The following is a 21439-nucleotide window of genomic DNA, read 5'->3' as shown; positions in this document are numbered from 1 at the left end:
GCTTGATTTCTTTACAGATTAACATCGCCATATCATCAAATACAAAAGGAACGCAGTCGAGAGAATCCCACAGTCCTTTCATTTCCTGTTATGCAACCAATAGTTCTACCATTTATTAGCTGGGCTTTCGGTAATTCTTGTGCCCTTAAAGATCTCGTTCCCTGCTATTCTTCACAAATCTCTTATTACCCTCAATCCAATCTGGCTACTCCAAACATCTGTTTCAATGCTGTCTGAACGTGGACTCTTCTGAGAATAGTTATAAAGAATTTCGATATCAGACAGTGGTGTTTTCAGCGAAGTATACTCTTTTGTTGCATTTGTCACACTAGACCATACAATGGGGACCATGTTGCCTCTTAAAGGTACATTTTCCTGTATAAATAATTTCTATCGGTCAATAGGGTTACTTTGAAAATGTGTTTTGGAGTCCAGCAAATGTGTTGCAATATGGTAGCGCGTGTATTAATGTCCGACATCCCCCCCTTTAAATGGCGGCTCCAAAAATTGTAACCAATGGAAGAGACTGCCTTTCTGCTATCTTTCACTTAATTTTCATCTATTTTGGTATTCAGTCTTATACAGTTTAAGAAATTGCATTATGTTTACATTCCAATCACAATACATTCATGTTTAAAGAAAACAATCAATCACAAAATTGAAAAACCTGAAATTTATATTTACATTCATATACACAAACACGTCTACTGAATTGACATACATCAAAAAGTAAGAGTAATTGTCTACTGTATGAAAATCTTAAATCATTGTGGAAGTATATAAATACAATCAAAACAATAACTTGCATCTTTATACACTCAGTATTTACCAGAAACAGAACAGTAGCAATCCAAAACTTAATACTGATGAAAACAATTATGAAAAACTGGTTTACAGAACTCCGAAACAAAATCTCCCATAACATAAATCAATACTCAAAGGAGTGTGTAGTTTGGGAAGATACAAAATTTAGATTCTTAGTAGCTGTAAAAAAAGGGAGATTAGGATGCTACTATTAGATTTGGTATTTTCAAAGGATTTACAAATAATAGTATTAAATTCACAATATTCATTTAAAGAACAGCCAAAAACATCAAGCATTTTTCCAGTGTATTAATCTCTGAAACAAGGTATACAAAAGTGCAAAACCCCCAAAACAATCATTGGTATGTACACATGGCTCAGCCTATGAACAGGAAAGTGGCAAATCTAATTTCCTGACAAATGAAGTAAGGGCAATAAGATATATGGCTATCTTCAGTAAGATATCGACATCAGGTGGTATTTCAAGGGGACAGTAAGAGGTTTACCATTTTTGGTACCATATTGCATAATTAAAGCATTTTCCATTAGCTTTGCTACTTGAACTCTTTAATGTTTGTAAAAGATGAGTATACAAACCAACAGTGCAAATTAAATATTCCGGTGCCAACAACTGACATTAATTTTTCAGGGTCTTCAGAGAAAAAAGAGGCACTTAATCATAGCAAAACCATGGTGGACCAGAACTACACATTTTATTGCATTTGCTTATCAAAACCATGTTGCTCTCATTTTCAGACCAGTAAACTGCATTATTTGTTAATTTAGTTCCAACACAAATTAAGTATGCAGGGCTTAAGACTTCAAACTAAACTTGAGCATTTATTGCTGAAGTGGAATGTACGTGCAAGATCCACCGAATAGCAAGTTTTAGGTTTAAAAGCCAAATCACTGTCAAGGGTTAGTGGACTGGAAAATAATAAATACAATAAGAGTACCAAAATATACATTTTCAAAATGTTTGGCAAGTTTTATCACTGTGTAATGCACCAAATCGATTTGCTCACTTGCTTTGCACACATACACTTGATTTATTTTGCATGTCCACAGATGAATAAATGTAGCATTAATCACAAAACTGCACACTAAAATAATGACGAATGTGTTGCAAAACATTCAATAACTATTAACAGTGTCAACACCGGTAGGCTTCAATTTAGAAACACCACGCCGTGATAAACGCACAACATTGAGCTACGAAGGGGTTCACATCAATGTTTTCAAAGAAAACAATGTAGTAAGCGGTGTCCTAATAGTATGCAACATGGAATTTATTTGGAGACAGTCTGCAAAAGGAAAAACATATAATTTAAGAAAATAAAAGTAAAATATCAAAAACTGCTCAAAATATTTGAGATAACCATTCACAAATAATTTCTAAATTTCTCTAACTGATATTTATAGTTACCTGAGATGCATAAAATATATTCTTTCAGACAGTTTATCAGCAGCACTCAAGTACAAAAACACGCAATTTGCCTTATTATTTGGGTCAATTATAAATAAAACGTCTGTCAAGGAAGGCCCTTATATACTCAGGAGTAACATCTCAGGAGCTCAGAACACCATTTATTGCCATATGGTAAGAATTTCAAAATATAAATTATAAAACTGTAGTGTTCTTCAAGTGTAGAGTACAATCACAGCTTATTTCTTGAGTTGTCCCTCAATGTGCCATCTTGAAGTTTAGAACTCCACTGCCAATACTCAGCATCAATATGCCTGAAAGAAAATACATTGGTCAACGGGAAATATTACAAATGGAATAAATCACAACTTCCAACGTTACTTTAAAAGGCATTCAACAAAATACAGTTTTGTCAACCTGCATGCAAAATTGTTTATCATTCATCTAAATGAAGAGTGACTAAAACTTGTTCATCATCAAATGAGCAACCACTCCACAAGTGTACGCTGGCATCAATGACTGACTTCAATGGGAAATGATCTAAATTAATTTAATTTAGATTGTCGAAGGAAAATAGGCAGAAATCGCAGAAGTTCTTCATATCTGAAAACAACAAGCTACTAACTACAATGGCATGAGGACAGGAAACATTTAGCAATGTTAGTTGCCAGCACCATGATCTATGAAAGGTAATCTTCAACCCAGTGGAAGGCTCATCTGGTTGTCTAAACTCCCAAAAATCCTTTTTAAGCCAACTTTTCAGTCCTGTCTTCAGGAGTAGATGTTCTGGCATCTCAAGTTGTAGGATGAACCGTTATGATAGCAATAAAGTATCCAATCTCACAAAAGCAATGAAAGGTGTCATTTTCTCTATCAGTATCAGAACACATTGCAGAGCAACAGGCAGCCACCTTAAATGCAAGAGACTACTTGCTGATACCGACATTGCATATTTCCTACAAGCAGTTAACTACTTAACTGAAACTATGGATCAATGAACCGTGGTATTTAGAGAAATTACCACTTCATGGTTACTTCAGTCTGTGATTTGAATTCATTTTTTGTATTTTGTAAAATAGTAATTCTTTTCTTCTAAAGGGTTGAGATCCCTTGACACTAACATACATATAGGTAGTAAAAAGGAGACCATTATGAAGACCCCTAGCTCAGATGCTACGTGCATACTTAACGTGAGAATATCTTAATTAAGTTCATAAAGACTAAGGGTCAAATTAGGAGTCTGGCCACCGCCGCACTGGCGGTCCGACCGCCCTATTAAGACTTGGGCAGTCGGCTCATAATTGGACCTCCAGCTCGCCAGGAAGCCATCGTTCCCAGTCTGTGGCACGGCGGTCAGGGGCTATATAATATGCAGGTGGTGCCACTGCGGCACCGCCATGCATATTACAATTTTTAGGACAGCCAGCAGTTTCATGGAGGTCTTTCCTCCATTAAAAGGCTGACGGTACGGAAAATGTGCCCACTCAGTCTGTAGATGCATGCATGGGGGCACAATATGCACCGCCCTGTGTGCATGCACGCAGTTTTTCACTGCATGGACTGTAGAGTCCATGCTGTGCAGGAACCCCATATGCTGTTCTCACTGCGGTACCTCTTTCAAAGGTACCACAGCTTTTGAAAGACGCACTGCAGCAGGACCGCCACGCCTCCTGCCACCAGACCACATAATTGGTCCAAATTTGGCTTGCGGCAGGGACCTTTGGTGGAGCGATGGTTGGCACAGTCGCGCCACCGCTCCGCCAAAAGTCGTAATTAGGCCCTTAATATCTGTGATCATTTGCTACATGCTGAAACACGGCTGGATGGCAATTTTCCTTTCAAATATTTCACACAGTTTAAAATCGGAAAGAAGGCTGAATATGATGTTTTCATACAGGCAAATAGAAAAAAGACAGTAAAGCCATTATCTGGATTGTTACAGGTCTTAGGGAGGAACACTGCACCATATCCAAGTAAGGATTCTCCAATACAAAGAAAGCAGTAAAGCGGCAGGAAGGCTCAGTTCATTTTGACAGGTCAGTGGGATGATAGGTCTACAATACTAGTACAAAACAATGCAAGAAGTGCAGATAAGAATCTGCAAGATAAGCTAATGGGTAATAGTCACACAGTCTCCATACACTGTTGCTCAAAATCGAGAACAGTGATCTGTCCACCAAGCTAGTATTTCTTTTTTTGTGTCTATTCTGTCATTTGCAAATCTAAATGCTCTAAAACAATATATAAAGCAACAGGACACAAGCCCCACAGTGCCAGTGTCATGTGTATCTGCACGTGGACAGTATCCTCTAGTTAGTATGCACATGCAGAGGTATGGTGGAGGTACATCATTAGACACAGAGGGCTACAGGCTGTGGACAACAAAAGACCCTGAAGCAGGCTGGCCATCTAGGTAATGGACCTTTGGAGAAAGAATCTCCTTAGGAGACATATTGCTAGAGGATCCACTTTGGAAACACTGTCTTCCCATAAAGCTGCTAGTTGGTTCCCAATTCAGGGTATAGCTAGACCAGATATGAAACCATCTTGTATATAAAAAAAATATTTAAAAAATTGACAGCTGGAATCTTACCACCACCACTTATGATGCTACGACACCACGATTCACAATTTTGCCAAACACGATGAACAAGTTACTTACCTTCGGTAACGCATTATCTGGTAGAGACAATATCTAGCTGCAAGTTCCTTCCCTTTGAATTCCCCAGGCTGGATCCAATTACTTTTGTGTGAGCAGTACCCCTGCGTGCCTTTGGGAGGCTCTGTGTGACGTCAGCAGTGTCTTTAGCGTCGGTCATGATTTTGGGGTCACCTATTTACCACCCAGGCGTGCGGAAGTCAGTTTCTTTTCACATTTCAACACCAGAAACACAGCCATGAAGTGAACCGACTTGTGTGGGTCACAATTTGGGCCCTGAAAAGGGGGCAACCCTAGCCCTATCAAATGACTCAGCAGAGTTGAGAGGCATGAGTGGGTCGGCAAGAAATCTGCAGCTAGATCTAGTCTTTACCAGATAATATGTTACTGAAGGTAAATAACTTGCTCATCTGACGGACTTCTAGCTGCAGATTTCCTTACCTTTGAATACATACCCAAGCCAAACTATCTTGGTAGTGGGCTGTGCACAGATCTTCTACATTAAACGGTCCTGTAGGGCCGACAGGGGAAATACCCATCCTTTCTGGCCTGACTGTCCAGGCAGTACTGCTTGGCAAGCGTGTGCAGCGATGCCAAAGTTGTTGCCTGGTACATGCCCAGGACTGGGACATCCTGCACCAACGCCATGTATGCAACTTTTCCACTGGTAGAATGGGCCCGTAATCACTCAGGAGGCTGCTTCCTATTCAGGCTGTAACAGATTTTAATGCAAGTAACGACCCAGTGCAAAATGGTTAGTTTCTGAACTATGACTTTGTTTAGCTCCCACGTAACCCACAAAGAGTTGGTCATCCCCCCGGAACTCTTTTGTGTGGTCACAGTAGAATGATAACGCTCTTTTACGGTCCAGACGGTGGAGACGCTCCTCTTCCTTAGAGGGATACAGGGGAGCAAAAAAGGTGGACAGTGTGACTGATTGACCCAGATGTAATGGGGGTCACAACTTTTGGTAGGAAGTAAGCATAGGTGCAAAGCACCACCCTATCCACAGAAGTCATCAATTAGGGAAGCTTGCATGATAAAGCAGGCAATTAACTCACCCTCTGGGGAAGTGGTTATCGCCACTAGAAAGGCTGTCTTCATGGTAAGCAGCCTGAGGGGACAGTTATGTAACGGCTCGAAGGGAGCACACAAGAAATGGGAGGACTAAATTAAGGTCCCACTATGGCATGACAAAGGTACTAGTTTGAAACACATGTACAAGTCTTTTAAGAATCTAGTTACAAAAGGGAACCTGAATAAAGAGGGTTGGTCCGGAAGCAGAGAGAAAGCAGACAGAGCAGAAATCTAACCATTGAAAGTATCCAAAGCAGAGCCCTGCTGGTCAAGGGTAAGAATAAAGAGGAGAATATTAGACAGAGCAGCAGAAAGAGGATCAATACACCTTTCTGTACAATATTTTAAAAATATTTGCCAATGGCAGGCATCTAACGTCATAGTGGAGGGCCGCCAAAATAACATTACATACTTCAAGAGGAAGGTTGAAAGCTATCAACGGTCGCTGCTCAATCTCCATCTCCATGCAAGGATGTGGGAGTTGACCGGTTTGGGTGGAGGACTCTCCCCTGCTGCTGCAAGAGAAGACCCCCCCCCCCCCCCCCCGAAGGGACAGCCTGATCACAGAATCGATGTTCATCTGAAGAAACTCTGAATACCAGACTCACCATGCCCAGTCCAGTGCCACAAGAATGGACTCTGGGCCGAAGTTTTATGGGCGGAAAGGCGCACTGGAGGCCTGAGCTCCACTCTCAACGGTAAGAGTCGACGAGCAATAGCTGCCTTGTAAAACTGCTGACATTGCACACACTCTTCGGAGGCAAATAGATCTAACCAAGACTCTCCCTACCACTGAAAAAGACCTTGCACCACCTCCGTTTGGAGACGCCGTTCGTGATCCGATGGGCATCAACGGCTCAGTTCGTCCATCCTGGTGTTCAGAGACTTGCCAGGTGTTGAACCACCACGGTTATGCCCTGCTGTTCCAGCCATGTTCAGAGACTTCCAGAGATGCAAGGCCTCTTGACAAAGAGTCCAAGGCCCCACTTCACCCTGCACTACCATATGGTGGTGGTGGTGTCCATGACCACCTGCACTAACCTCCCCTTGACAGAGTGAAGAAATGCTTTCTAAGCTAGCCGGATCGCCCAAAACTCCAACAAGTTGACATGGAACCCAGTGTCCCCTGATCTCCACCTCTCCTAGATAGCCGCCTAATCCCAGGAGTGACGCAACTGCCACAAAAGGGTAGAAAGCTAGACTGACCACGAGGTGTAATCGAGAGGCCCAAGGATCTGGCAACAGCCTGAGATTCATTGAAGCGCCTCAAGGAAGGACGAGTCCACTTTCACACATAAAAGACAAGCCCAGTTAAAGGGCATGCCCATGAGGTTAGCTTGGACATCACCTAGGAAGCCAGATCTTCTCAGCTAGCCAGGGCGCCAAGGCTACAGTCGACAAAACCGGTCTGCCCAGTGAGTCAGTCGTGTCCATGCCACACCTAATGGTAAATTTTGCTGCATCTCTTATCCTTCACTACCTGAAACAGCATGGCATGGGCCTCCTCCGGGACCTGCGGCAGCAGTTGCGCAATGGTTTCCTAAAGGGTGTGCGAAAAAAGGCCCAATAATCATGCGGTATTCACAGTCCGCAATGCCAGGCTGGTAGAAGAAAACATCTTCTTCCCAAATGTGTCCAGTCTTCTGGATTCCCTATCCGGAGAAGTGGAAGGGAATGAGCCATGTGACGTTAAAGCCTAATCCACCAAGGGTGGGGTGTTGGCTGAGGAACCTTGGATCTCCCATCGCAGGGCGATGGCAGTGTGCAATTTTCCTGTTGACAGGTACCCCTGTACTAGGCTTGGACCACGTAACTAGAAGGGACCTCTTAGTGCTTCATTAAAGGGCTATATGGGTTCAGACATGGAAGCCCCAGGCTGAAGCACCTTGGTCAAGAGACTCCTGACCTGCACAGACAGCAGCTCCAGGCCATGGACCTCTGCTGCCCTTCTCACCACTGTGACATATGATGCCCACTTCTCCGTAGCCACACTAGGTAGAGAGAGCATACCAGTATCTGAAAATGTGTCCAGTCCATTGGCTTCCCCAAGATCCTCATACCAGTGCAATTCTTCCACAGGAATGTTCAAATGTTCTAAAGGGGTTCATAGACCCCTACCAATCCGCACTCATACCTGAAATTTCCTCAAAACACACAGGCAGACGTAGAACCTCTGGGCTCTGCTGGCGTTGAGCGAGTTTGATCCGACTAAGAGTCGTCGGGTATCAAGACGGGAGGGTGCTGTTGGTGCGGCCAGCGGCATCGACTTTGGGCCAGACATCAGAGAAGATCATGTTGGCAGGACTGGCGTCGACCAAGTATAGGTTCCATGAAACCCCGTCATGGGCGATGGCGTAGAATCTGGTGGGGCCTCCTCCGAAACCATAGAGCCATAAGGCGGCCCGCTCGAATATACAGCGCATGGCCTACCAAAACTCCCTCATTTGAGCGAGGTTCGCTTCGGCTCCCGGAAATGGGGCGAGGCACGGAGTTGAACCAGGTACCCTAGAGCGTAGATGCACCTTACTGGTCTCGTCCGTTTGGACTTCTTTTTGGGACTCTTCCCAGAGTGTCCAGAGGACCTATAGTGAGAATAAATCTAGTTAGGGCTCCTGGAGCATTACCCTGACCTTATCTTCCTCGAATGGGACCGGGATCTCTAAGGAGTTGTGCTCGACAGTGTCTGCTGGGCCGCAACAAGCTTCAAAGATCGCTCCCGCAAGGTTTTCAGAGCCATGGGAAGGCAATTAGACTAAGACTTCTTGTCGTGGTCGCGCTCAAGGCACCACAAGCAGATGACATGGGGGTCTGTTTCTGACAAGGCACGGTGACATGCGCCACACAGTTTGTCTCCAGATGGTCAGAAATTGTCATTTTTTAATGTTTAATCTTTTGACTGTAAATGACTATAGCATGTGAACTATCACTTTTGGAACTAAAATAAGTGTGTTTAGTCAACACTCATTTAACGGACCTGCAAGACACTGAAAATCTGAGAAGAGTTTAGACAGTGCAGGTGGTATAGAATGTTTGCTCTCACAGAACAGTGGAAGCTGCATATGATCTCTAACGGACTCCCCACTTTTTATCAGGTGGCAAGGAAGCTCCTGAAATTATGCTGCCCTGCGATAAGACTAACCATCCAGTAGGCCTTAACTACTGCATTCTTCTGTAAACTTAACCAGATGACAGCATCTGGGAATAAACTTGGGTAAAGTGAGAGAGCACCCAGCAAATGGCTCCAAGCAATGGAACTGATCTGGCTGTAGCCGGTACTTGTGTGAAGAAAGGCTCGATCAACCTTAATTCTCATAAATGCGGGAAAATTTGTCAGATCCAGACCCTGACTAAATCATCCTATACCCTCTCCTCAACAGGGTCAGTGGTTGTATCCCCAGCCTCTTAAACCCTAGAAACCTCTTTTACTATGCAACATTTTATTGATTTTATCTCAGACATATCAATCAGCAACAAGGCCACATACACATAAGTGGACCCTCACAAATAATTTCCACACTTAACGCAACCTTGTGATCACATAATAAAGGCTTATTGCATCAACACCAGCCCTCCCCTTCTCCCAGGCCAAAGCGGACATGGAACTTCAGTAGGTCCGAATTTCGTCATCCAGAGAATAGAGTGAGTCTCAATGTCGTTCGAGGAAAATTCCTCTGTATTGACACTGGCCATATTTTGTAATTTTTCTGTGGACACCCTCTGGCCAGACACACATGGGAATTTCCACGCTTTGTGTAGTCCAGTTTTCCATCCCTCCAAAGACAGAGCATCTTCTAAACCTTTGTAACCTAAGCAGAAAGGGGGGCCTCTTGATCTCTGAAGGCCGTCTCAACTGCTGCTTTAATCATGCATTGTAAATTGGCCATGGTTCAAACCTCTGCGGGTTGTCCAGCAACATCACTCGCTGAATCATCTAAGAGTTAGTGTGCCAAGAAATAATTTGCCACCAGGTAGCAGAGTTATCAAATGGTACTCTCCCAAAACAGCTGCCAGCTGAAAAAGTAGAATCTCCCTTGTGACTAGAGCACTCAAAGATCAAAAACCAACCACAATTTCCTGCTTCAGCTGATTTTCAATGCAACCCAAATATTGCGCCTAATCCTGAGGGAATCGCCTTCTTCTACTAGGCAGGCTAAAGTTTTGTGAACCAAGCCTATACAAAGTAGTGGCAAATTAAGAAAACCTCCAAATGTTCAGTGGGCTAAGGTTATGCTGAAAATATCTGCATTAATGGAGGTGGCTCAAACAAGTCCAATAATCTGCTGCATATGAAGCTCACCTGCCTAACCAAGATAGATGGTAACAATCATGACTCCAAGTCAGGATATTAATTAACTACAGCAATCTCCCGTTTAAAAAAGGAATCATTAACATAAAAAGAAAAACAATGCCATACTTCTCTTTATCAGTTGAGGCAAGTGTTTTCCACATAAAAAAAAAAATATATATATATATATTTTTAAAACAAATAAAAAATAAAAATAACACAGGAAGCAATCATTAAGTTTCTCCCCTTTTATGGACTGCTCGTTAACTGAAGCATTGCTCGGGGAACTATTATTCATCAACTGGGGCAAAACTTCCATGTGAAAGATATTTCCAATCTTGTAAGGACATCTTTGACGAAGACAGATAGGTGAAGCTAGGAGGTAATGTTGGAAATCCATCTATCGAACAAGTTACTTACCTTCGGTAACGATGCATCTGCAAGAGACATTAGTAGTTCTAGATTCCTTACCTTAGAATTACCCCCAGGTGTCAGATTGGATCTGGAGAAACTTTCGTAGCAGTACCCCTGCACGTCGGTAGGTGGCGTCAGTCGACTCCGCAGTCAGCGTTGTGGTCGCAGGGACGACGTCACGGTGTCTACTTAGACGCCGCCCCTGCGCACTGACATCAGTTCTTCCTTTTCCTCGCCAGCTAGCGCAGATCCAGAGAGAGCGTGCTCCTAGTCACTTTTTTACTAACTTTCTCGACTTTTGTCGGCATTTTTTTTAGTCTTGCGGCTCCTGTTGCATGAGCGAGGTCTAGTCGTCAGCCCGATTTCAAATTCTGTGACTCCTGTCACAAGTTGATGCCAGTCATGAACCACACCTCGTGTGCCTTTGTTGCCTGGAGCACGACCCGAAGTCGTGCTCAGACTGCCAGTCCCTAAACCCGAAGTCTTTGCGGGAGCAGTCCCAAAAGCTTTTGGAGGTACAGCAGTCCGCTCAGTGCCGTTCGAGGCCCCGGTCAAGTGGAAGGTCACGGAGCCATCACCATCGAAGTCTACGCACTCATAGGGTCCGTTGCTTGCTATTGGCTTTGTAACCCACACTTTCTGCATTTGCTGGCTTTGCTATCAGCTGTACAGCGCAAGTTCGTACCTCCATATGCTAAAGTCGTGTTTACAGGATTCTGCCACAAACTTGTTTTCTCTAACAAACAGGCCTTTTAAATCTTGTTATCTCATTACATTTGCTGGTCACTCAGACAGATGTTAAATGCCAAGCAGTGTTTTCGTGGGAGCCCGGTGTTTATTTTGCTTTCGGATGACTTCAAAGAAAGTATTTATAGGAAAGAGGAATTAATGGTACTTTCTCCATGAAGCCTGCTTGTGCCCTTTTTAAAAAATGTTTTTTTTTTATTTTAGACATAGCCATCTCAAAAGGTATCTTTCTTCAGCTGCAGAAATCATTTGCACTTTATTTAGAAAATTACTCTTCTTTGGCGAGTCCACTTAATTTGTGTAACAGTCTTTTTAGGAACAAAGTACAAAAGCAATTTCGTAATTCACACTGTTTATGGTCCATTCACTGTCAGGCACAGGATAAGATCTTTCCACAGGAAAGAACCAGCCTTATTGTAACACATTTTAACAATGCTCGATTATCACTTTGATGGGTTGAGCATATGCTATATTTGTGGCACCTTGTTTTGAGGGTTGGAGAAGTTTAAAGGCACTTTTTATGAAAGCTTTTGTGTTTATGTTTAGCTACAAAATAATTTTGTATTCAGTCTGCAATTGTGCATTTTTCGTAACACCTTTATTAACCCCTTGAATGCTCATGACGAGCCCAGCTCGTCATGAGGCACAGTGGAGCTGTGCTCATGATGAGCTGGGCTCGTCATAATGGTCGCGCCACTCCCACGCGTAATTGATTCCCTACCTGTGCGGGAGAATCAATTAGTGGGCAGAGTCGTGACTAGCCCAGCTCGTCATGAGCACAGCTCCACTGTGCCTCATGACGAGCTGGGCTCATCACAAGCACAGCGCCGCTGCCGCCCCCACCCCCGCGCAGGAATTACTCCCGCGGCGAAGGGGTTAACGGATATAAACTATTTCCCAATGTTTCCTTGCAGGCACTAGGGCCATTATTTGAATGGTACCGAAGGTGCAGTGGCACAGGCGCCAAATGATCTAGGAAGCCGACAGAATACTGATTTTAAGTCAGGACCCGGAGGCAAGGATTAGGCTTCTCTTTCCTTACTTTATTTTTTTCCAGCAGCCTTTAAATAAAATCCATCTGCAAACAAACTACATTTCGTATGAGTCCTTGGGAAAGAAGAGAAAAAATGTCATCCAATTGGAGGACTGGAGCGTCCTATAACTTTCCTCGTCGCCTCTCTACCTTCCTCTTTCTTTGCTGTTCCAGCAGCACTAAGAGAAGTGTCTCTTGTTTATTCCTATGCGTGTAAGCGAAGTTTGCTTTAGGCGACGCCTATTTGGCTTCTATTGTTCTGTTCAACTGCTTTTTCCTGCAGCGACCACTTAGCGGATTGGTTTCTGACCGCAGGAACGTTAGTGTTCCTATGCAGTCACGCTGCCAGCTTCATTGAGTGGTGCGGTCCGCCGGCTGCTAGATGGCCCGCACACCTGTTCTCTAAGTGCTCAGCATGTCTCTACCCCCAAGTGAGCCGGACGCATCTGCTTCACACGCGGAGTTCCGCACCCAGCGTCCGGCCACATTGGTGAGATCGTGGGAAGAAATAGGTCAACCTGCCCGTATTTGGCAGCAATACCCAAATTATATAAATTTGAAGCCACCACCTGGAGATGAACACCGCATCGCTGGAAGGACTGCCTCATGAGACAGAAGTGTGGGACCTTTCTTAGATGACAAACTGCTCTATTAAAGTATGGGTGCAGGTCCCAGGACCCCTAGAAGGGTGATAATACAATTCCCCACTGGGATACTAAAATCTTACAGGCCTCTCCCTGTGATTAATTGGTTCCTAGTATTTAATCCTTTTACATGGAGGAGTTTGAAGACATGGAGGGCTTTATGGAGGAGATCACATACCTCCCCATCTTTAGGGCTATAACATAGGTGGTAGCCACCCTGGAGAGCGAAATTTCACAGTTCCAGCCACAATAACCGAGATCCCTTCCCCAAAGGGAAGACACCTATGGGCCTAGTGCCCCCATACCTCCAGGGCAACAGGCTAAACATGACTGAGAAGAACAATAGTTACTTACCTGTAATCTGTGGTTCTCCAGTATTGGTATCTTTCATAGATTCACATGCCTGAATCATTCCCCGTCGTCGGAGTGAGAGTCCCACGGTACATAAAAAAAGCAATATATATGCATATATCATAGGTAACCTAGAACCAGGAAGTAAAGTAGACAGAAATCAAAAGGACAAAATCCTCCACTTTCATGACTCGTCCAAGTCATTATATATAGTCCAAACTACAGCCAATCGGGCGACAGCACCACCCAGAAAGTTCTCTCGCACAAGTGTGATCCAGAATGAAAGGAGCTTAGAAGAGCCTCTGAGGGGAGGTGGGCGGGTTGCATGTGAATTTATGAAAGATACCAATACTGGAGAACCACAGATTACAGGTAAGTAACTATTGTTCTTCTCCAGTATTGGGGTATCTTTCATAGATTCACATGCCTGAATCAGAGTAGAGAGCAGTAACTCCATAACAATAGTAGTGATATTATGATCACAACATAAGCATATCACAGGCAATATGTAATCACACACAGATATTTCCATACATATAGATATATATACATACATACATACATAAATTCTACACACACCAACAATCATAGAAGATCTGTATGTCAGAAAAAAGCAAGAGGAGGAGGAGGGAAGAACAGAGGCTCACCTTATTTAAAAATATTACGGAGAACCGCCTGTCCCACAAACGTGTCGGCATCGCTGGCAGCTTCCAGACGGTAGTGCTTGGTAAAGGTGTGTCTGCTGGACCACGTAGCAGCTCTGCAGATTTGATGAATAGGCACACCAGCAAAGAGAGCAGTAGAGGAAGAGACTGCTCTAGTAGAATGTGCTCTCGGAGTTGTCTGTAATGGTCTGCCTGAATGATGATGACAAATTGTAGCAGAAATCCAACGAGCAATGGACTGTTTGGATATTGGGTGTTCTGTACGCATCTTTCCATAAGCTATGAATAGCTGATCAGATTTCCGTATTGAAGATGTCCTCTGTAAATAGAATTTGAGACACCTCTTGACATCAAGAGTATGTAAAGCCCTTTCCGCAGGTGATTGAGGATTAGGAAAGAGTCTTTAAAATGACCGGTTCGTTGAGATGGAAGTCCGAAGGTACTTTAGGCATAAAAACGGGGTTAGTGCGTAGCACTACCGAGTCCTTAGTGAGCTGAAGGAAGGGCGGTTTAATAGTGAAGGCCTGAATATCACTGACCCGCCTAGCTGCTGTGAGAGCCAACAGCAGAGACACTTTCCATGAAAGAAACTTCAAATCTGTCCTATGAATAGGTTCAAAGGGGTGTCGCATGAGTTGCGAGAGCACAAAATTAAGATGCCAGGATGGAGGTGGACGGCGGATGGGAGGAAACATGTGAAACAATCCTTTGAAGAACTGCTGAATGACCCTAGAGGAGTACAGAGAGTTGGAACCATCCTGTCGGAATCTTGAAACAGCCGCTAACAATACTTTAAGAGTAGAATGGGAAAGGCCTGATTTTGCCAAAAGTAAAAAGAAAGGCAAAATTTGTTCCAGTTTTGCATGGATTGGATGAATGTTGGCAGCTTGACACCACAGGCAAAATAGTTTCCATTTGAGCCTGTATGTCTTTATTGTGGAAGGCGCTCTAGCATTGGCCCAGACTTCTCTACAGTCCGAAGGAATGTTTACGTGAGCGAATTCAAGGTGCTCAGGCGCCAGGCCGCTAAGCGCAGAGATGCAGGATCCGGGTGGCAGATCTGTCCCTTCTGAATGGATAGAAGGTTCGGTATTGGTTGCAACTGAATGGGATCGCATTTGGAGAGAAGGAGAAGTTCGGTGAACTAGAACTGGCGGGTATTAGGCGACAAGGTTCCTTCTTCATTTTCCGGAGAACCCTGGGAACCAACGGTATCGGTGGAAAAGCGTAGGCATGAATCCGCGACCAGCTCATCGAAAGCGCATTCCCGCACGATCCCTTGTGGAGAAGCCAACTTTCGAAGAATGGGCATTTGCGGTTCTGACTGGTCGCGAACAAGTCCAGATCGGGTTGAGCCCACTTCTGAAAAATACGATTCAAAGTGGTTGATGCGAGCTCCCACCCGTGATTGGAAACGGTCGACCTGATGAGGGAATCCGCGAGGACGTTGGAAACTCCCGGGACATGGATTGCTGTTAGACTTATCCAATGTCGGATCGCCCAATCCCAAATTTGCTGGGCTTGCTGAGACAGTAAAACGGATCTTGTCCCTCCTTGTTTGTTCAAGTAATGCATACTTGTCGTGTTGTCCGTTCGGGCATCAGTGTTGATCCGAGAATGATGGTGCAAAAAGACTTTAGGGCCAGGAAGACAGCTAGCAAACGCAACTCTAAAAGCTTGAAATGCCAAGTCCGTTGTTGAGCATCCCGTTTGCCGCGGACGGTGAGCCCTTGAAGATGCGCTCCCCATCCTTCGAGGGAGTCGTCCGTGGTGATGACGAAATTTGGAGCTTCCACTAGAAATGAGCAGCCTACTGTCACGTTCTTTGTGCAAGTCCACCAGTGTAAGGCTTTTCGAATCCGAGAAGTGATGCGGATGCGATCGTCGAAGGATCCCGAAACCCGCAACCACTGTTCGTTGAGCTCCTCTTGCAGAGGTCTCATCTTGAGAGGGCAGTTGGGGACCAGGGGAATGCAGGATGACAGCATCCCCAGAAGTGACTTGAACTGCCGGACTGAAACATACTTTCTTGATCGCAACAGTTGGGCAAGTTTGCAAAGTTTGTTGTCTTTCGTTTGAGACACAAGCTTGTGTCAGCAGAGTGTCTATGGTGGCTCCCAAGAACGTTCTTTGTGATGGGCTGAGGCGAGACTTGTCGAAATTGACAGAGAGGCCCAGAGATTGGAAAATAGACAGACAATCTCCGAGTATGGGCGTTTGTGACTGTGAAAGAATTCGCCCTGATAAGGCAATTCTCTAAATAAGGAAAGATTTGAATTCCCTCCAGTCGAAGGTGAGCTGCCACCGGTGCTAAAACCTTGGTAAAGACACGGGGCACAGAATGTAGTCCGAAAGGAAGGACTTTGAACTGGAAGTCCCTGCCAGCCACTCTGAACCGCAAGAACTTTGTGTGTCTGGGGAGAATTGGTACATGAAAATAAGCGTCTTGGAGGTAGAGGGTGGTCATGTAATCCCCCGCCGTGAGGAGTTGAAGAATTTCTTGAAGAGCGAGCATCCGGAAGGATAACTTTTTTAGATATTTGTTGAGGGAGTGAAGATCTAAAATGGGGTGCCATTCCCCCACGATTTCATTCTTATTAGAAAAAATCTGGAATAGAAACCGGTTCCTCTTCGCAACTGAGGAACTACCTCGATCGCTCCCTTTCGTAACATCACATTTATTTTGCAAAAAAACTCTGAGGTGAGCAGGAGGTGGTCCTTTGAGAGGAGTATTCGGAGGAAGTTTTACAATTTCTAGAACATGACCTCTAGCCACAATGTCCAAGACCCATTTGTCTGTTGTTATAGCTGACCAGTTAGAGTAAAAACGGGAGATTCTTCCTCCAACTTTTAAAGGGGTAAGCGGTAGAGCAGGTGGCAGTTGTAACTGCTTATTAGACGTATCACGTCCGCGGTAGGAAGACTTTCTTCCGTTTTGCGAATAAGAGGTAGTTGGTTGTTGCCTGAATGATTGTAGACGCTGAGATGAGTAACGTTGGTTACTCGGATAGGACGGATATGGTCTTTGCGGATTACAGCCTCCTTGACCAGAGAAGGATCCACGCCTCTAGCGCCACGAAAAGGCGGTTTCCGAAACTGAAGAGGACCGAGAGATCTTGCTGTCTCAGTGTCCTTTTTAATGGCCTGGAGGGCCTCGTCCACATGCTGACCAAAAAGACTCGCTGTCAAAAGGCATATCAATTATTTTAGCCTGAACCTCCTGGCGAAATGCTGCAGGACTGCGGCACCTGCCAGCTATCGATAACCTGTAGACGCAACATCCACAGCCGAATCAATAATCTCGGTACAAAAGGGGGTGGTGATGGACGGAGCATCAGAACCAATCAAACACTCACACCCAGTCAACAGATCCGGGTTTGATCCATCACCGTTCTTTAGCCCACTCTGCCACCCCAGTTCAGACATGGCCATATGCAAATCAGTCTGACCCTTTGCCTCATGGGAACAGTCCAGCCCGAACGCCAAGCCATGCCTTCCCTGGACCGGAAACAAGCTTCCTAGGAACGCTTTCTGACATTTCAGCCGTCTTCAGCCAGGCTTGCTTGAATCCAGTGGCAAAGTGAGCAAAGGACTCACGTCTGAGCATACCCTGCCAACTTATGGCGAACAAAGCGGTACAAAAAGGGGGTGGTGATGGACAGAGCATCAGAACCAATCAAACACTCACACCCAGTCAACAGATCTGGGTTTGATCCATCACCGTTCTTTAGCCCACTCTGCCACCCCAGTTCAGACATGGCCATATGCAAATCAGTCTGACCCTGTGCCTCATGGGAACAGTCCAGCCCGAACTGCCAAGCCATGCCTTCCCTGGACTGGAAACAAGCTTCCTAGGACCGGTTTCAGGGAAGGCATGGCTTGGCAGTTCGGGGCGTAGAAGGAAGAGTTTTACTCTTAGAAGGTGGAGGAGCCTTTTTTGAAGTGAAAGGCAGCTTAGCACTCTAAGAAGTGTGCTGTTTTTTCGACACCTTAGCCCCAGGAGAAGATAAATCCGTGTCAGCCGTCCTCTTCCTAGAGGAAGCAGTCTGGGCAGAGGCAATACTCCCAACTTCAGATAAGGGATTGTCCTGATCTTTAATCTTCTGTAGCCACAGAAGTAGCCACCCTTCTCTGTCCATCAGAGTCTTTTGTGGGAAAGTTATGCAGATCTTGCAGTCTCTCACCTGGCGGTCAGGATTCAAGCAGTAAATGCACTTATTGTGGGGATGTTCTGAAAACAGTCTGAGCTTCCCACAAGATTCACAAGGTCGAAAGAGATTTCTTTGAAGACCTCATAAAATGAAGAATTCCTGAAGAAACCAGAAAATATGAGAGCCTGTGGAGAACATTCTGGGTGGTGCCGTCGCCTGATTGGCTGTAGTTTGGAGTATATATAATGACTTGGACGAGTCATGATAGTGGAGAATTTTTTCCTTTTGATTACTGGCTACTTTACTTCCTGGTTCTAGGTTACCTATGATATGGTTTCTTTATGCATATATATTGCTTTTTTTTTTTTTATGTACTGTGGGACTCCCACTTCGACGACGGGGAATGATTCAGGCATGTGAATCTATGAAAGAGACCCCAATACTGGAGAAGCGCAAGCGCCCCAGTGAGCAAGGCGTCGATCTGGATGCCTTCGAGTGTTATAAATAGGCCTTTGAGTCCAAGTCCCCACAAACTATACCCCAAGCTCATTATACCCCAGAGGTCCCTCTCTCCCTCCCGCCACCCAACGCAAGAGATGCTGATGACTCCACTAATACGTCGAATGGAGAGGGGGGCTCGGGACGCCTGTTGTGCCTGTCCACCACTTCCTTGCGCCCCCCCTTGTCCCGGCTACAGATACAGCGAAAACCCATGAGGCGGATTTTTTAAGACCCGAACGATCTGCTTCATCCACGTTCAGCAGAATGGTGTCCAGCACACAAGGTGGCCTCCTACACGGCAACTAGGCTCAGGAAATACCTTGATAAAGAGTTGAGGAGCTGCCTCCGGGCAGAATGCCCTATGCCTTCGTTGGAGGGCAAAGTAGCTCTCACACCGGAGACGGACAACAAGATGGCCGCCTTTCTCGCCAAATGTCTGCGACCCTAAAGGGAATTGACAGGTCCTGGCACTCCTGCCAGGATAAACCTTTGGATGTGGCAGGACCCCTAGGTAAGATCTTGGACATGACCGAAGATGTGAAAGCATCTGCAGCGCTGGTTTCCCATGATGCGCTTTACAGCTGGGACCAAAGAGCTATTATCTTTCTGGGGAATGCCAACTGTGCGATTTCAACTGAACAGCACTCATTATGATAAAACTCTAATTTGGGAATCTTGCTACCGCAGTGGCTCAGGGTAACTTATTTGGGGATCCGTTCATCCGCAGATTCTTCAATACGTTCACTTCTCAAGACAAAGACCAGACCTCGATAAAACGTGTTTTTACACCTCGTGTTTTTATTGGAACGGGTAGACGGGGGCGCTCGACCGGCCACAATTTCCACTAAGCTTCCAGCAGGGGGGACAGTCTCGCCGCGGTCAGTGGCAGGACTGCTCTAAGTTAGCGAACTTCTACCCGACACAATCCTAACCCTGGTGCAGAGGTGTTTGAGGAGGTTCCAGGGGAAGCCACTACAAAGCCTCCCAAGGTGAGAGTTCAGAACTCAAAAAGGTTACAGGAGGGGGGCAGAGTGATGCAATTTTTGAGCAATTGTGAGGCTCTTTCCACAGATGTGTTGGTTCTCCAACCCAACCTCACAAACTCAGACCCCTGTCCTCCTCCCTGGACCAAGCCAGATTGGTAGATTTAGAGGTGTCCCAGCTTCTAGAGAAAGGAGTGATCATTCACTTCACCTTACACCCCAACGGCTTTTTGAAACATCTTTTCCTCGTGGAGAAGAGAGGTGGCCAGCGTCCAGTCATCAACTCAAGGGAGTTCAACGAGTGGTCGGCCAACCTCCACTTCAAAATGAAAGGCATCCATCACCTCAGGGATGTCCTTCTGGTGGGCGACGGGATGGTGGCAATAGATTAGAAGGACGCCTATCTGGCGATTCCATATTTCCCCCTTGCAGGCAGTTTTTACAGTTCCAATGGAGGTCTCTCAAGTGTCTGAGTTCGCCTCCCTCCCGTTTGGCCTATACTCCTTGTTTTACCAAGCTAATGAGATTGGTGGTCGAATATTTAGGGACTTAAGGGGTGAGGATGATCGTCTATTTTGATAATATACTGATCATGAAACATTGCCCGGTGCGTCTCCGCAGAGGACTATCGATTTGCTGGAATCCCTCGAATTTTGTGAACAACACGACCAAGTCTGCCTTCATTCCCTATCAGTCCACACAATTTTTAGGTTCTCTCATAGAGTCAGTTAAGGCCACCCTCAGTTTGCCGGTACGCAAGATGGCGAAGATCAAAAACGAGCTCAGGAGGATGTTGACCAAGCCGTAGGTGTCCATATGGTAACTTGCTCGGATTGTGGAACTCCTCTTAAGACGTCTCACCTTCAGAAAGGAATGACATACTCCCAAGTTGCTCCATTGTCAATGGAAGCAAGGAAGGAAATGCAATGGTGGATTGCACACATTGAGGCCTGGAATGGTAGGGAAATATTCGGCTCCAAATCACACTTGGTGATAGAGTCCGACGCCAGCGGATCAGGCTGTTGAGCTCGTTGTGTGGGGTTTACTATAGGAGAATGGTCAGTTACCAAACAGACACTGCATATAAACTGCCTGAAACTAATGGCGGGCTCATTCGCTCTTAAGTGTTGGACGAAAGACAAAGTCCAGTTTTCAGTCCTTCTAAAGATAGACAAAGTGACGGCTGTCCATTATGTCAACCATCTAGGGGGGACGAAGTCCTCTCAGACCTGGGGTGCACGTTTTGGGATAACTGCCTAGCCCACCAGACCTCGCCATCGGCGGAACATCTGCCTGGTCGCTCCAATCAAGTGGCGGACTGGCACTCCCATCATTGGAGGGAAGTCAGCTTGTGGAAACTACATCCCCGGTTGTTAAAACAAATCCAGGAGAGATGAGGCCCCTTCTCCTTGGGCCTTTTCCTATCTCGCCTTGACTTCCAACTGCAAAGGTATTTCAGTTGGCGTCCGAACCCCAGTTGTGTGGCCAAGGATGCTTTCCTTCAGGATTGGATCAAAGAGACGGCATATGCATTTCCTCCATTTGCAATGCTAATGAGGTTAACAGCGCAGGTGTGCAGGCAGGGAGCAGACCTGGTAGTGGTAACCCCGGTTTGGAGGTCTCAAGCCTGGTGTCCAGTGATGATGGAACTTTCCTAGGATTTTCCAATCCCTCTACCCCTCTTTCCGCATCTTCTCCG

The 21439-nt window shown here is 45.4% G+C and overlaps 1 protein-coding gene across 2 annotated transcripts in view; it reads right to left on the bottom strand.

Annotated features, from left to right (window-relative positions):
* Nucleotides 1-658: 658 nt before the first annotated feature.
* The window catches only part of ZNF217 (zinc finger protein 217), a 145154-nt gene continuing 124373 nt past the window's right edge, over nucleotides 659-21439 (bottom strand). For both annotated transcript variants that reach the window (XM_085619129.1, XM_085619130.1), the window contains exon 6: nucleotides 659-2544. The gene's annotated coding sequence lies outside the window, so the exon portion shown is untranslated. The remainder of the gene's footprint in view (nucleotides 2545-21439) is intronic.

The sequence above is a fragment of the Triturus cristatus genome, chromosome 7 (genome assembly GCF_964204655.1).
Source record: "Triturus cristatus chromosome 7, aTriCri1.1, whole genome shotgun sequence".
Taxonomy (NCBI): Eukaryota; Metazoa; Chordata; class Amphibia; order Caudata; family Salamandridae; genus Triturus; species Triturus cristatus.
The sequence above is the reverse complement of the archived record's forward strand: the minus strand, read 5'-3'. Positions and strand labels throughout refer to the sequence as shown.